Source organism: Oncorhynchus gorbuscha, unplaced genomic scaffold (assembly GCF_021184085.1).
Source record: "Oncorhynchus gorbuscha isolate QuinsamMale2020 ecotype Even-year unplaced genomic scaffold, OgorEven_v1.0 Un_scaffold_688, whole genome shotgun sequence".
NCBI classification, from domain to species: domain Eukaryota; kingdom Metazoa; phylum Chordata; class Actinopteri; order Salmoniformes; family Salmonidae; genus Oncorhynchus; species Oncorhynchus gorbuscha.
The window spans coordinates 46,717-60,000 of NW_025745764.1; the positions used below are offsets into that span (position 1 = coordinate 46,717).

The window sequence follows — 13,284 nt, forward strand, 5'->3', positions numbered from 1 at the left end:
TTCTATAGAGTGTAATCCAGCCAGTCTTCTATAGAGTGTAATCCAGCCAGTCTTCTATAGAGTGTAATCCAGCCAGTCTTCTATAGAGTGTAATCCAGCCAGTCTTCTATAGAGTGTAATCCAGCCAGTCTTCTGTAGAGTGTAATCCAGCCAGTCTTCTGTAGAGTGTAATCCAGCCAGTCTTCTGTAGAGTGTTATCCAGCCAGTCTTCTGTAGAGTGTAATCCAGCCAGTCTTCTATAGAGTGTAATGCAGCCAGTCTTCTATAGAGTGTAATCCAGCCAGTCTTCTATAGAGTGTAATCCAGCCAGTCTTCTGTAGAGTGTAATCCAGCCAGTCTTCTGTAGAGTGTAATCCAGCCAGTCTTCTGTAGAGTGTAATCCAGCCAGTCTTCTGTAGAGTGTAAGCCAGTCTTCTGTAAAGTGTAAAGCCAGTCTTCTGTAGAGTGTAAAGCCAGTCTTCTGTAGAGTGTAAAGCCAGTCTTCTGTAGAGTGTAATCCAGCCAGTCTTCTATAGAGTGTAATCCAGCCAGTCTTCTATAGAGTGTAATCCAGCCAGTCTTCTATAGAGTGTAATCCAGCCAGTCTTCTGTAGAGTGTAATCCAGCCAGTCTTCTGTAGAGTGCAATCCAGCCAGTCTTCTGTAGAGTGTAAAGCCAGTCTTCTGTAAAGTGTAAAGCCAGTCTTCTGTAGAGTGTAAAGCCAGTCTTCTGTAGAGTGTTATCCAGCCAGTCTTCTGTAGAGTGTAATCCAGCCAGTCTTCTATAGAGTGTAATCCAGCCAGTCTTCTGTAGAGTGTAATCCAGCCAGTCTTCTGTAGAGTGTAATCCAGCCAGTCTTCTGTAGAGTGTTATCCAGCCATTCTTCTATAGAGTGTAATCCAGCCAGTCTTCTGTAGAGTGTAATCCAGCCAGTCTTCTGTAGAGTGTTATCCAGCCAGTCTTCTGTAGAGTGTAATCCAGCCAGTCTTCTGTAGAGTGTTATCCAGCCAGTCTTCTATAGAGTGTAATCCAGCCAGTCTTCTATAGAGTGTAATCCAGCCAGTCTTCTGTAGAGTGTAATCCAGCCAGTCTTCTGTAGAGTGTAAAGCCAGTCTTCTATAGAGTGTAAAGCCAGTCTTCTATAGAGTGTAAAGCCAGTCTTCTATAGAGTGTAATCCAGCCAGTCTTCTATAGAGTGTAAAGCCAGTCTTCTATAGAGTGTAAAGCCAGTCTTCTATAGAGTGTAAAGCCAGTCTTCTAGAGTGTAATCCAGCCAGTCTTCTGTAGTGTAATCCAGCCAGTCTTCTGTAGAGTGTAATCCAGCCAGTCTTCAATAGAGTGTAAAGCCAGTCTTCTGTAGAGTGTAAAGCCAGTCTTCTGTAGAGTGTAAAGCCAGTCTTCTGTAGAGTGTAATCCAGCCAGTCTTCTGTAGAGTGTAATCCAGCCAGTCTTCTATAGAGTGTAATCCAGCCAGTCTTCTATAGAGTGTAATCCAGCTAGTCTTCTATAGAGTGTAATCCAGCCAGTCTTCTGTAGAGTGTAATCCAGCCAGTCTTCTGTAGAGTGTTATCCAGCCAGTCTTCTGTAGAGTGTAATCCAGCCAGTCTTCTATAGAGTGTAATGCAGCCAGTCTTCTATAGAGTGTAATCCAGCCAGTCTTCTATAGAGTGTAATCCAGCCAGTCTTCTGTAGAGTGTAATCCAGCCAGTCTTCTGTAGAGTGTAATCCAGCCAGTCTTCTGTAGAGTGTAATCCAGCCAGTCTTCTGTAGAGTGTAAAGCCAGTCTTCTGTAAAGTGTAAAGCCAGTCTTCTGTAGAGTGTAAAGCCAGTCTTCTGTAGAGTGTAAAGCCAGTCTTCTGTAGAGTGTAATCCAGCCAGTCTTCTATAGAGTGTAATCCAGCCAGTCTTCTATAGAGTGTAATCCAGCCAGTCTTCTATAGAGTGTAATCCAGCCAGTCTTCTGTAGAGTGTAATCCAGCCAGTCTTCTGTAGAGTGCAATCCAGCCAGTCTTCTGTAGAGTGTAAAGCCAGTCTTCTGTAAAGTGTAAAGCCAGTCTTCTGTAGAGTGTAAAGCCAGTCTTCTGTAGAGTGTAAAGCCAGTCTTCTGTAGAGTGTAATCCAGCCAGTCTTCTATAGAGTGTAATCCAGCCAGTCTTCTGTAGAGTGTAATCCAGCCAGTCTTCTGTAGAGTGTAATCCAGCCAGTCTTCTGTAGAGTGTTATCCAGCCATTCTTCTATAGAGTGTAATCCAGCCAGTCTTCTGTAGAGTGTAATCCAGCCAGTCTTCTGTAGAGTGTTATCCAGCCAGTCTTCTGTAGAGTGTAATCCAGCCAGTCTTCTGTAGAGTGTTATCCAGCCAGTCTTCTATAGAGTGTAATCCAGCCAGTCTTCTATAGAGTGTAATCCAGCCAGTCTTCTGTAGAGTGTAATCCAGCCAGTCTTCTGTAGAGTGTAAAGCCAGTCTTCTATAGAGTGTAAAGCCAGTCTTCTATAGAGTGTAAAGCCAGTCTTCTATAGAGTGTAATCCAGCCAGTCTTCTATAGAGTGTAAAGCCAGTCTTCTATAGAGTGTAAAGCCAGTCTTCTATAGAGTGTAAAGCCAGTCTTCTAGAGTGTAATCCAGCCAGTCTTCTGTAGTGTAATCCAGCCAGTCTTCTGTAGAGTGTAATCCAGCCAGTCTTCAATAGAGTGTAAAGCCAGTCTTCTGTAGAGTGTAAAGCCAGTCTTCTGTAGAGTGTAAAGCCAGTCTTCTGTAGAGTGTAATCCAGCCAGTCTTCTGTAGAGTGTAATCCAGCCAGTCTTCTATAGAGTGTAATCCAGCCAGTCTTCTATAGAGTGTAATCCAGCTAGTCTTCTATAGAGTGTAATCCAGCCAGTCTTCTGTAGAGTGTAATCCAGCCAGTCTTCTATAGAGTGTAATCCAGCCAGTCTTCTATAGAGTGTAATCCAGCCAGTCTTCTACAGAGTGTAATCCAGCCAGTCTTCTATAGAGTGTAATCCAGCCAGTCTTCTATATAGTGTAATCCAGCCAGTCTTCTGTAGAGTGTAATCCAGCCAGTCTTCTGTAGAGTGTAATCCAGCCAGTCTTCTGTAGAGTGTTATCCAGCCAGTCTGCTGTAGAGTGTAATCCAGCCAGTCTTCTATAGAGTGTAATGCAGCCAGTCTTCTATAGAGTGTAATCCAGCCAGTCTTCTATAGAGTGTAATCCAGCCAGTCTTCTGTAGAGTGTAATCCAGCCAGTCTTCTGTAGAGTGTAATCCAGCCAGTCTTCTGTAGAGTGTAATCCAGCCAGTCTTCTATAGAGTGTTATCCAGCCAGTCTTCTGTAGAGTGTAATCCAGCCAGTCTTCTATAGAGTGTAATGCAGCCAGTCTTCTATAGAGTGTAATCCAGCCAGTCTTCTATAGAGTGTAATCCAGCCAGTCTTCTGTAGAGTGTAATACAGCCAGTCTTCTGTAGAGTGTAATCCAGCCAGTCTTCTGTAGAGTGTAATCCAGCCAGTCTTCTGTAGAGTGTAAAGCCAGTCTTCTGTAAAGTGTAAAGCCAGTCTTCTGTAGAGTGTAAAGCCAGTCTTCTGTAGAGTGTAAAGCCAGTCTTCTGTAGAGTGTAATCCAGCCAATCTTCTATAGAGTGTAATCCAGCCAGTCTTCTATAGAGTGTAATCCAGCCAGTCTTCTATAGAGTGTAATCCAGCCAGTCTTCTGTAGAGTGTAATCCAGCCAGTCTTCTGTAGAGTGCAATCCAGCCAGTCTTCTGTAGAGTGTAAAGCCAGTCTTCTGTAAAGTGTAAAGCCAGTCTTCTGTAGAGTGTAAAGCCAGTCTTCTGTAGAGTGTAAAGCCAGTCTTCTGTAGAGTGTAATCCAGCCAGTCTTCTATAGAGTGTAATCCAGCCAGTCTTCTGTAGAGTGTAATCCAGCCAGTCTTCTGTAGAGTGTAATCCAGCCAGTCTTCTGTAGAGTGTTATCCAGCCATTCTTCTATAGAGTGTAATCCAGCCAGTCTTCTGTAGAGTGTAATCCAGCCAGTCTTCTGTAGAGTGTTATCCAGCCAGTCTTCTATAGAGTGTAATCCAGCCAGTCTTCTATAGAGTGTAATCCAGCCAGTCTTCTGTAGAGTGTAATCCAGCCAGTCTTCTGTAGAGTGTAAAGCCAGTCTTCTATAGAGTGTAAAGCCAGTCTTCTATAGAGTGTAAAGCCAGTCTTCTATAGAGTGTAATCCAGCCAGTCTTCTATAGAGTGTAAAGCCAGTCTTCTATAGAGTGTAAAGCCAGTCTTCTATAGAGTGTAAAGCCAGTCTTCTAGAGTGTAATCCAGCCAGTCTTCTGTAGTGTAATCCAGCCAGTCTTCTGTAGAGTGTAATCCAGCCAGTCTTCTATAGAGTGTAAAGCCAGTCTTCTGTAGAGTGTAAAGCCAGTCTTCTGTAGAGTGTAAAGCCAGTCTTCTGTAGAGTGTAATCCAGCCAGTCTTCTGTAGAGTGTAATCCAGCCAGTCTTCTATAGAGTGTAATCCAGCCAGTCTTCTATAGAGTGTAATCCAGCTAGTCTTCTATAGAGTGTAATCCAGCCAGTCTTCTGTAGAGTGTAATCCAGCCAGTCTTCTATAGAGTGTAATCCAGCCAGTCTTCTATAGAGTGTAATCCAGCCAGTCTTCTATAGAGTGTAATCCAGCCAGTCTTCTATAGAGTGTAATCCAGCCAGTCTTCTATATAGTGTAATCCAGCCAGTCTTCTGTAGAGTGTAATCCAGCCAGTCTTCTGTAGAGTGTAATCCAGCCAGTCTTCTGTAGAGTGTTATCCAGCCAGTCTGCTGTAGAGTGTAATCCAGCCAGTCTTCTATAGAGTGTAATGCAGCCAGTCTTCTATAGAGTGTAATCCAGCCAGTCTTCTATAGAGTGTAATCCAGCCAGTCTTCTGTAGAGTGTAATCCAGCCAGTCTTCTGTAGAGTGTAATCCAGCCAGTCTTCTGTAGAGTGTAATCCAGCCAGTCTTCTATAGAGTGTAAAGCCAGTCTTCTATAGAGTGTAAAGCCAGTCTTCTATAGAGTGTAAAGCCAGTCTTCTATAGAGTGTAATGCAGCCAGTCTTCTATAGAGTGTAATCCAGCCAGTCTTCTATAGAGTGTAATCCAGCCAGTCTTCTGTAGAGTGTAATACAGCCAGTCTTCTGTAGAGTGTAATCCAGCCAGTCTTCTGTAGAGTGTAATCCAGCCAGTCTTCTGTAGAGTGTAAAGCCAGTCTTCTGTAAAGTGTAAAGCCAGTCTTCTGTAGAGTGTAAAGCCAGTCTTCTGTAGAGTGTAAAGCCAGTCTTCTGTAGAGTGTAATCCAGCCAATCTTCTATAGAGTGTAATCCAGCCAGTCTTCTATAGAGTGTAATCCAGCCAGTCTTCTATAGAGTGTAATCCAGCCAGTCTTCTGTAGAGTGTAATCCAGCCAGTCTTCTGTAGAGTGCAATCCAGCCAGTCTTCTGTAGAGTGTAAAGCCAGTCTTCTGTAAAGTGTAAAGCCAGTCTTCTGTAGAGTGTAAAGCCAGTCTTCTGTAGAGTGTAAAGCCAGTCTTCTGTAGAGTGTAATCCAGCCAGTCTTCTATAGAGTGTAATCCAGCCAGTCTTCTGTAGAGTGTAATCCAGCCAGTCTTCTGTAGAGTGTAATCCAGCCAGTCTTCTGTAGAGTGTTATCCAGCCATTCTTCTATAGAGTGTAATCCAGCCAGTCTTCTGTAGAGTGTAATCCAGCCAGTCTTCTGTAGAGTGTTATCCAGCCAGTCTTCTATAGAGTGTAATCCAGCCAGTCTTCTATAGAGTGTAATCCAGCCAGTCTTCTGTAGAGTGTAATCCAGCCAGTCTTCTGTAGAGTGTAAAGCCAGTCTTCTATAGAGTGTAAAGCCAGTCTTCTATAGAGTGTAAAGCCAGTCTTCTATAGAGTGTAATCCAGCCAGTCTTCTATAGAGTGTAAAGCCAGTCTTCTATAGAGTGTAAAGCCAGTCTTCTATAGAGTGTAAAGCCAGTCTTCTAGAGTGTAATCCAGCCAGTCTTCTGTAGTGTAATCCAGCCAGTCTTCTGTAGAGTGTAATCCAGCCAGTCTTCTATAGAGTGTAAAGCCAGTCTTCTGTAGAGTGTAAAAGCCAGTCTTCTGTAGAGTGTAAAGCCAGTCTTCTATAGAGTGTAATCCAGCCAGTCTTCTGTAGAGTGTAATCCAGCCAGTCTTCTATAGAGTGTAATCCAGCCAGTCTTCTATAGAGTGTAATCCAGCTAGTCTTCTATAGAGTGTAATCCAGCCAGTCTTCTGTAGAGTGTAATCCAGCCAGTCTTCTATAGAGTGTAATCCAGCCAGTCTTCTATAGAGTGTAATCCAGCCAGTCTTCTATAGAGTGTAATCCAGCCAGTCTTCTATAGAGTGTAATCCAGCCAGTCTTCTATATAGTGTAATCCAGCCAGTCTTCTGTAGAGTGTAATCCAGCCAGTCTTCTGTAGAGTGTAATCCAGCCAGTCTTCTGTAGAGTGTTATCCAGCCAGTCTGCTGTAGAGTGTAATCCAGCCAGTCTTCTATAGAGTCTTCTAATGCAGCCAGTCTTCTATAGAGTGTAATCCAGCCAGTCTTCTATAGAGTGTAATCCAGCCAGTCTTCTGTAGAGTGTAATCCAGCCAGTCTTCTGTAGAGTGTAATCCAGCCAGTCTTCTGTAGAGTGTAATCCAGCCAGTCTTCTATAGAGTGTAAAGCCAGTCTTCTATAGAGTGTAAAGCCAGTCTTCTATAGAGTGTAAAGCCAGTCTTCTATAGAGTGTAATCCAGCCAGTCTTCTGTAGAGTGTAATCCAGCCAGTCTTCTGTAGAGTGTAATCCAGCCAGTCTTCTATAGAGTGTAATCCAGCCAGTCTTCTGTAGAGTGTAATCCAGCCAGTCTTCCGTAGAGTGTAATCCAGCCAGTCTTCCGTAGAGTGTAATCCAGCCAGTCTTCTGTAGAGTGTAATCCAGCCAGTCTTCTGTAGAGTGTAATCCAGCCAGTCTTCTATAGAGTGTAATCCAGCCAGTCTTCTATAGAGTGTAATCCAGCCAGTCTTCTGTAGAGTGTAATCCAGCCAGTCTTCTGTAGAGTGTAATCCAGCCAGTCTTCTGTAGAGTGTAATCCAGCCAGTCTTCTGTAGAGTGTAATCCAGCCAGTCTTCTGTAGAGTGTAATCCAGCCAGTCTTCTGTAGAGTGTAATCCAGCCAGTCTTCTATAGAGTGTAATCCAGCCAGTTTTATGTAGAGTGTAATTCAGGCTGTAACCCAGAAAGGCCTTCTGTTCTTCGTGCTATTTGAAGGCCAGTTCCCATGGAAACAAGCTAAAATGGAAATTTGTGCATTGGGAATGGAGTGGTGGAGGAGACGAGGGGTGGAGGAGACGAGGGGTGGAGGAGACGAGGGGTGGAGGAGACGAGGGGTGGAGACGAGGTGGAGGAGACGAGGGGTGGAGGAGACGAGCGGTGGAGGAGACGAGGGGTGGAGGAGACGAGGGGTGGAGGGGACGAGGGAGGGCATCCATTTACCTCCACTTTTCTTCAAGATAGTAGTCCAATAACAAGGTCTCTGGAGTGGCCCGCTGCCTGCTGGACCCCCAACCTTCCCCTCTTCTCCCCCATGACCCCCAACCTTCTTCCTCCCACCTCACCTCCCCCATGACCCCCAACCTTCTTCCTCCCCCTCACCTCCCCCATGACCCCCAACCTTCTTCCTCCCCCTCACCTCCCCCATGACCCCCAACCTTCTTCCCCCACCTCACCTCCCCCATGACCCCCAACCTTCCTCCCCCTCACCTCCCCCATGACCCCAACCTTCCTCCCCCTCACCTCCCCCATGACCCCCAACCTTCTTCCTCGCCTCCCCCATGACCCCCAACCTTCCTCCCAACTCACCTCCCCCATGACCCCCAACCTTCTTCCCCCCCTCTCGTCTCCCCATGACTCCCAACCTTCTTCCCCCTCACCTCCCCCATGACCCCCAACCTTCCTCCCCCTCACCTCCCCCATGACCCCAACCTTCCTCCCCCTCCCCCTCACCTCCCCCCATGACCCCCAACCCCCCTCCCCTCACCTCCCCCATGACCCCCAACCCTTCCTCCCCCTGACCCCCAACCTTCCTCCCCCATGACCCCCAACCTTCCTCCCCCTCTCACCTCCCATGACCCCAACCTTCCTCCCCCTCACCTCCCCCATGACCCCAACCTTCCTCCCCCTCTCGTCTCCCATGACCCCCAACCTTCCTCCCCCTCACCTCCCCCATGACCCCCAAACTTCCTCCTCTGTGTGAAAGGAGTCCCACCTCACCTCCCCCATGACCCCCAACCTTCCTCCCCCTCACGTCTCCCATGACCCCCAACCTTCTTCCCCCTCACGTCTCCCATGACCCCCAACCTTCCTCCCCTCACCTTCCCCATGACCCCCAACCTTCCCCCCCCCTCTCGTCTCCCATGACCCCCAACCTTCTTCCCTCCCTCCTCACGTCTCCCATGACCCCCAACCTTACTCCCCCTCACCTCCCCCATGACCCCCAACCTTCCTCCCCCTCTCGTCTCCCATGACGCCCGTTGGATGATGTAACAGGATACTGTACGTCTAACTCTTCTCATGTAGATTCTGACTTCTTGACCCCCCGACCTTCTGTGTGAGAGAGTCACCTCCCCACCCCCCCATTTACACACACACACACACACACACACACACACACACACACACACACACACACACACACACACACACACACACACACACACACACACACACACACACACACACACACACACACACACACACACACACACACACACACACACACACAACTCCCCACCCCAATTACACACACACACACACCTCCCCACCCCATTTACACACACACACACCTCTTCACCCCATTTACACACACACACACCTCCCCACCCCAATTACACACACACCTCCCCACCCCATTTACACACACACCCCTGTTTAACACACACACACACACACACACACACACACACACACACACACACACACACACACACACACACACACACACACACACACACACACACACACACACACACCTCCCCACTCCATTTACACACACACCCCTGTTTAATGGGTTCTATTTAAAGGGTTCTGGAGTGGTTCTATTTAAAGGGTTCTATTTAAAGGGTTCTGGAGTGGTTCTATTTAAAGGGTTCTGGTGTGGTTCTGTTTAAAAGGTTCTGGTGTGGTTTTGATTAAAGGTTTCTATTTATTTCACTTCTTTTGACCAGAGTCCTATGAGCACAAGGCACCCTATTCCCTACATAGTGCACTTCTTTTGACCAGAGACCTATGGGCACAAGGCACCCTATTCCCTACAGAGTGCACTTCTTTTGACCAGAGACCTATGGGCACAAGGCACCCTATTCCCTACATAGTGCACTTCTTTTGACCAGAGCTCTATGGGGGAATAGGGTGCCATTTGGGACAGCCGGTGTGTTATAAAATCTTCTATTAACTTTCACAGTAGCGTCACTCTGTTTCTGTCTTCCAAGGTCAACAAACCAGAACTACTACTATTAGTGGCCAGCTGAGACCAGACCATCTCAACAGACAATAGCTGAAAGCCCTATAGTTATAGGGAAAAGCCCTATAGTTATCATGTGTTCTTCAAAGGAGAGGAGAGAGAAGAGGAGGAGAGGAGGGAAGAGGAGAGGAGGAGAGGAGGGAAGAGGAGAGGAGGAGAGGAGGTAGGAGGAGAGGAGGAGAGGAGGGAAGAGGAGAGGAGGAGATGAGGGAAGAGGAGAGAAGAGGGAAGAGGAGGGAAGAGGAGAGGAAGAGGAGAGGAGAGGAGGGAAGAGGAGGAGGAGGGAAGAGGAGAGAGGAGAGAGGAGAGAGGAGGAGAGGAGAGAGGAGAGGAAGAGAGGAGAGGAGAGAGGAGAGAGGAGGAGAGGAGAAGAGGAGGAGAGAGGAGAGGAGAGGAGAGGAGAGAGGAGAGAGAGAGGAGGAGGGAGGAGAGGAGAGGAGAGGAGGAGAGGAGAGGAGAGGGAGAGGAGAGAGGAGGAGAGGGAGGCAAGGGAGAGAGGAGGCAAGGAGAGAGGAGGCGAGGAGAGAGGAGGGAGGGAAGTGAAGAGAGAGGGAGAGAGGAGGAAGTGAAGAGGAGAGGGAGAGAGGAGGGAAGAGGAGAGGAGAGGAGGGAAGAGAGGTGATGAGAGGAGATGAGAGGAGGAGAGGAGGGAAGAGGAGAGGAGGGAGGAGGGAGGAGAGGAGAGGAGAGGAGAGGAGAGGAGAGGAGAGGAGAGGAGAGGAGAGGAGAGAGGAGGGAGAGGAGGAGAGGAGAGGAGGAGAGAGGAGGGGAGAGAGAGAGAGGAGGAGAGGAGTAGAGGAGGAGAGGAGAGAGAAGGAGAGGAGAGAGGGAGGAGAGAGGAGGGAGGAGGGAAGAGGAGAGGGAGGGAGGAGGGAAGAGGAGAGGAGGAGAGGAGAGGAGAGGGAGGGAGAGAGGAGGAGGAGAGAGGGAAGAGGAGAGGAGAGAGAGAGAGGAGGGAAGAGGAGAGGAGGGAGAGGAGAGGAGAGGGAGAGAGGGAGGGAGGAGGAGGAGAGAGAGAGAGGAGGGAAGAGGAGAAGAGGAGAGGGAGAGGAGAGAGGAGCGAAGAGGGAGAGGAGAGAGGAGGGAGGAGAGGGAGAGGAGATGAGGAGAGGAGAGGAGCAAGGAGGGAAGAGGAGAGGAGGGAGAGGGAGGAGAGAGAGAGGGAGAGGAGAGAGAGAGAGGAGAGGAGGAGGAGAGGAGAGAGAGGAGAGAGGGAGGAGGAGGAGAGGAGGAGGGAGAGGAGGAGAGGAGAGGAGAGGAGAGGAGAGGAGAGGGGAGGGAAGAGGAGAGGAGAGGAGAGGGAAGAGGAGAGGGAGGGAGAGGAGAGAGAGGAGAGGAGAGGAGAGAGGAGGAGAGGAGAGGAGAGGAGGAGAGGAGGGAGGAGAGGAGAGGAGAGAGGAGGGAGAGGAGAGGAGAGGAGAGAGGAGGGAAGAGGAGAGGAGAGGAGGGAGGGAGAGGAGAGAGAAGAGAGGAGGGAAGAGGAGATGAGGAGAGGAGAGGAGCAAGGAGGGAAGAGGAGAGGAGGGAGGAGGAGAGGAGAGAAGGGAGGAGGAGAGGAGAGGAGAGAGGAGGGAAGAGGAGAGAGGAGGAGAGAGAGAGAGGAGGAGAGGAGAGGAGAGAGGAGGGAGGAGGGAGGAGAGGAGAGAGGAGGCAGGAGAAGAGAGGAGAGAGGAGGGAAGAGGAGAGGAGAGAGGGAGAGAGGAGGAGAGGAAGAGGGAGGAGGAGAGGGGAGAGGAGGGAGGAGAGGAGAGGGAGAGAGGAGGGAGAGGAGAGGAGAGAGAGAGAGGAGGGTAGAGGAGAGAGAGAGAGGAGGGGAGAGGAGAGGAGAGAGGAGAGGAGAGAGGAGGGAAGAGGAGGGAAGAGGGAGAGAGAGAGAGAGGAGGGAAGAGGAGATGAGGAGAGGAGGAGAGGAGAGAGGAGGGCAGAGGAGAGGAGGAGGGAAGAGGAGAGAGGGGGCAGACTAGCTTTGGCAATGTTAACATGTGTTTCCCATGCCAATAAAGCACCTTGAATTGAATTGAATGAGAAAAAGAGGTGAGAGGGCATAGGAGAGGAGAGGAGAGGAGGAGGAGGAGAGAGGAGGGAGAGGTAGAGGGTAGGGGGAGAGGAGGGTAGAGGGGAGAGGAGGGCAGAGGAGGAGGAGAGAGGAAAGGAAAGGAGAGGAGAGGGTTTATATAACAGCCTGGATCCTGGTCCAGCAGTTTGTCTCCAGCTAGTCTGCTTGTTATCGTTTGTCGTGTCAACAATGTTACTCACAGCCGGAGAGAGTAGAGAGGGAAACACACTGCAGAGAGAGATAGATATGGAGGGAGTGAGTGAAGAAAGATAGAGATGGAGGGAGGGAGGGAAGAGAGATAGCAAGAGAGGCAGGAAGAGATAGGAGGGCGAAGGAGGAGAGAGGGAGGAGAGTGATAAGGGAAGACGAGAAGAGAGAAAGGAGGGAGAAGGAGGAGAGAGGGAGAGTGATAAGGGGAGTTGAGAAGAGAGACAGGAGGGAGTTGTTATATAGAGGGACAGTCATTACTACTCTGTGGGGTTGTATATAGAGGGACAGTCATTACTACTCTGTCTGATGGGGTTGTATATAGAGGGACAGTCATTACTACTCTGTGGGGTTGTATATAGAGGGACAGTTCATTACTACTCTGTGGGGTTGTATATAGAGGGACAGTCATTACTACTCTGTGGGGTTGTATATAGAGGGACAGTCATTACTACTCTGTCTGATGGGGTTGTATATAGAGGGACAGTCATTACTACTCTGTCTGATGGGGTTGTATATAGAGGGACAGTCATTACTACTCTGTGGGGTTGTATATAGAGGGACAGTCATTACTACTCTGTCTGATGGGGTTGTATATAGAGGGACAGTCATTACTACTCTGTGGGGTTGTATATAGAGGGACAGTCATTACTACTCTGTCTGATGGGGTTGTATATAGAGGGACAGTCATTACTACTCTGTGGGGTTGTATATAGAGGGACAGTCATTACTACTCTGAGGGGTTGTATATAGAGGGACAGTCATTACTACTCTAGAGGGACAGTGGGGTTGTATATAGAGGGACAGTCATTACTACTCTGAGGGGTTGTATATAGAGGGACAGTCATTACTACTCTGTGGGGTTGTATATAGAGGGACAGTCATTACTACTCTGTGGGGTTGTATATAGAGGGACAGTCATTACTACTCTGTGGGGTTGTATATAGAGGGACAGTCATTACTACTCTGTGGGGTTGTATATAGAGGGACAGTCATTACTACTCTGAGGGGTTGTATATAGAGGGACAGTCATTACTACTCTGTGGGGTTGTATATAGAGGGACAGTCATTACTACTCTGAGGGGTTGTATATAGAGGGACAGTCATTACTACTCTGTGGGGTTGTATATAGAGGGACAGTCATTACTACTCTGTGGGGTTGTATATAGAGGGACAGTCATTACTACTCTGTGGGGTTGTATATAGAGGGACAGTCATTACTACTCTGTGGGGTTGTATATAGAGGGACAGTCATTACTACTCTGTGGGGTTGTATATAGAGGGACAGTCATTACTACTCTGTGGGGTTGTATATAGAGGGACAGTCATTACTACTCTGTGGGTTGTATATAGAGGGACAGTCATTACTACTCTGTGGGGTTGTATATAGAGGGACAGTCATTACTACTCTGTGGGGTTGTATATAGAGGGACAGTCATTACTACTCTGTGGGGTTGTATATAGAGGGACAGTCATTACTACTCTGTGGGGTCTGATAGAGGG

The 13,284-nt window shown here is 48.4% G+C and overlaps 1 protein-coding gene across 1 annotated transcript in view; it reads right to left on the reverse strand.

The window, feature by feature from the left end:
- Positions 1-13,284, reverse strand: part of LOC124019809 (coiled-coil domain-containing protein 8 homolog) — a 157,487-nt gene that overhangs the window by 14,087 nt on the left and 130,116 nt on the right. The window lies entirely within an intron of this gene.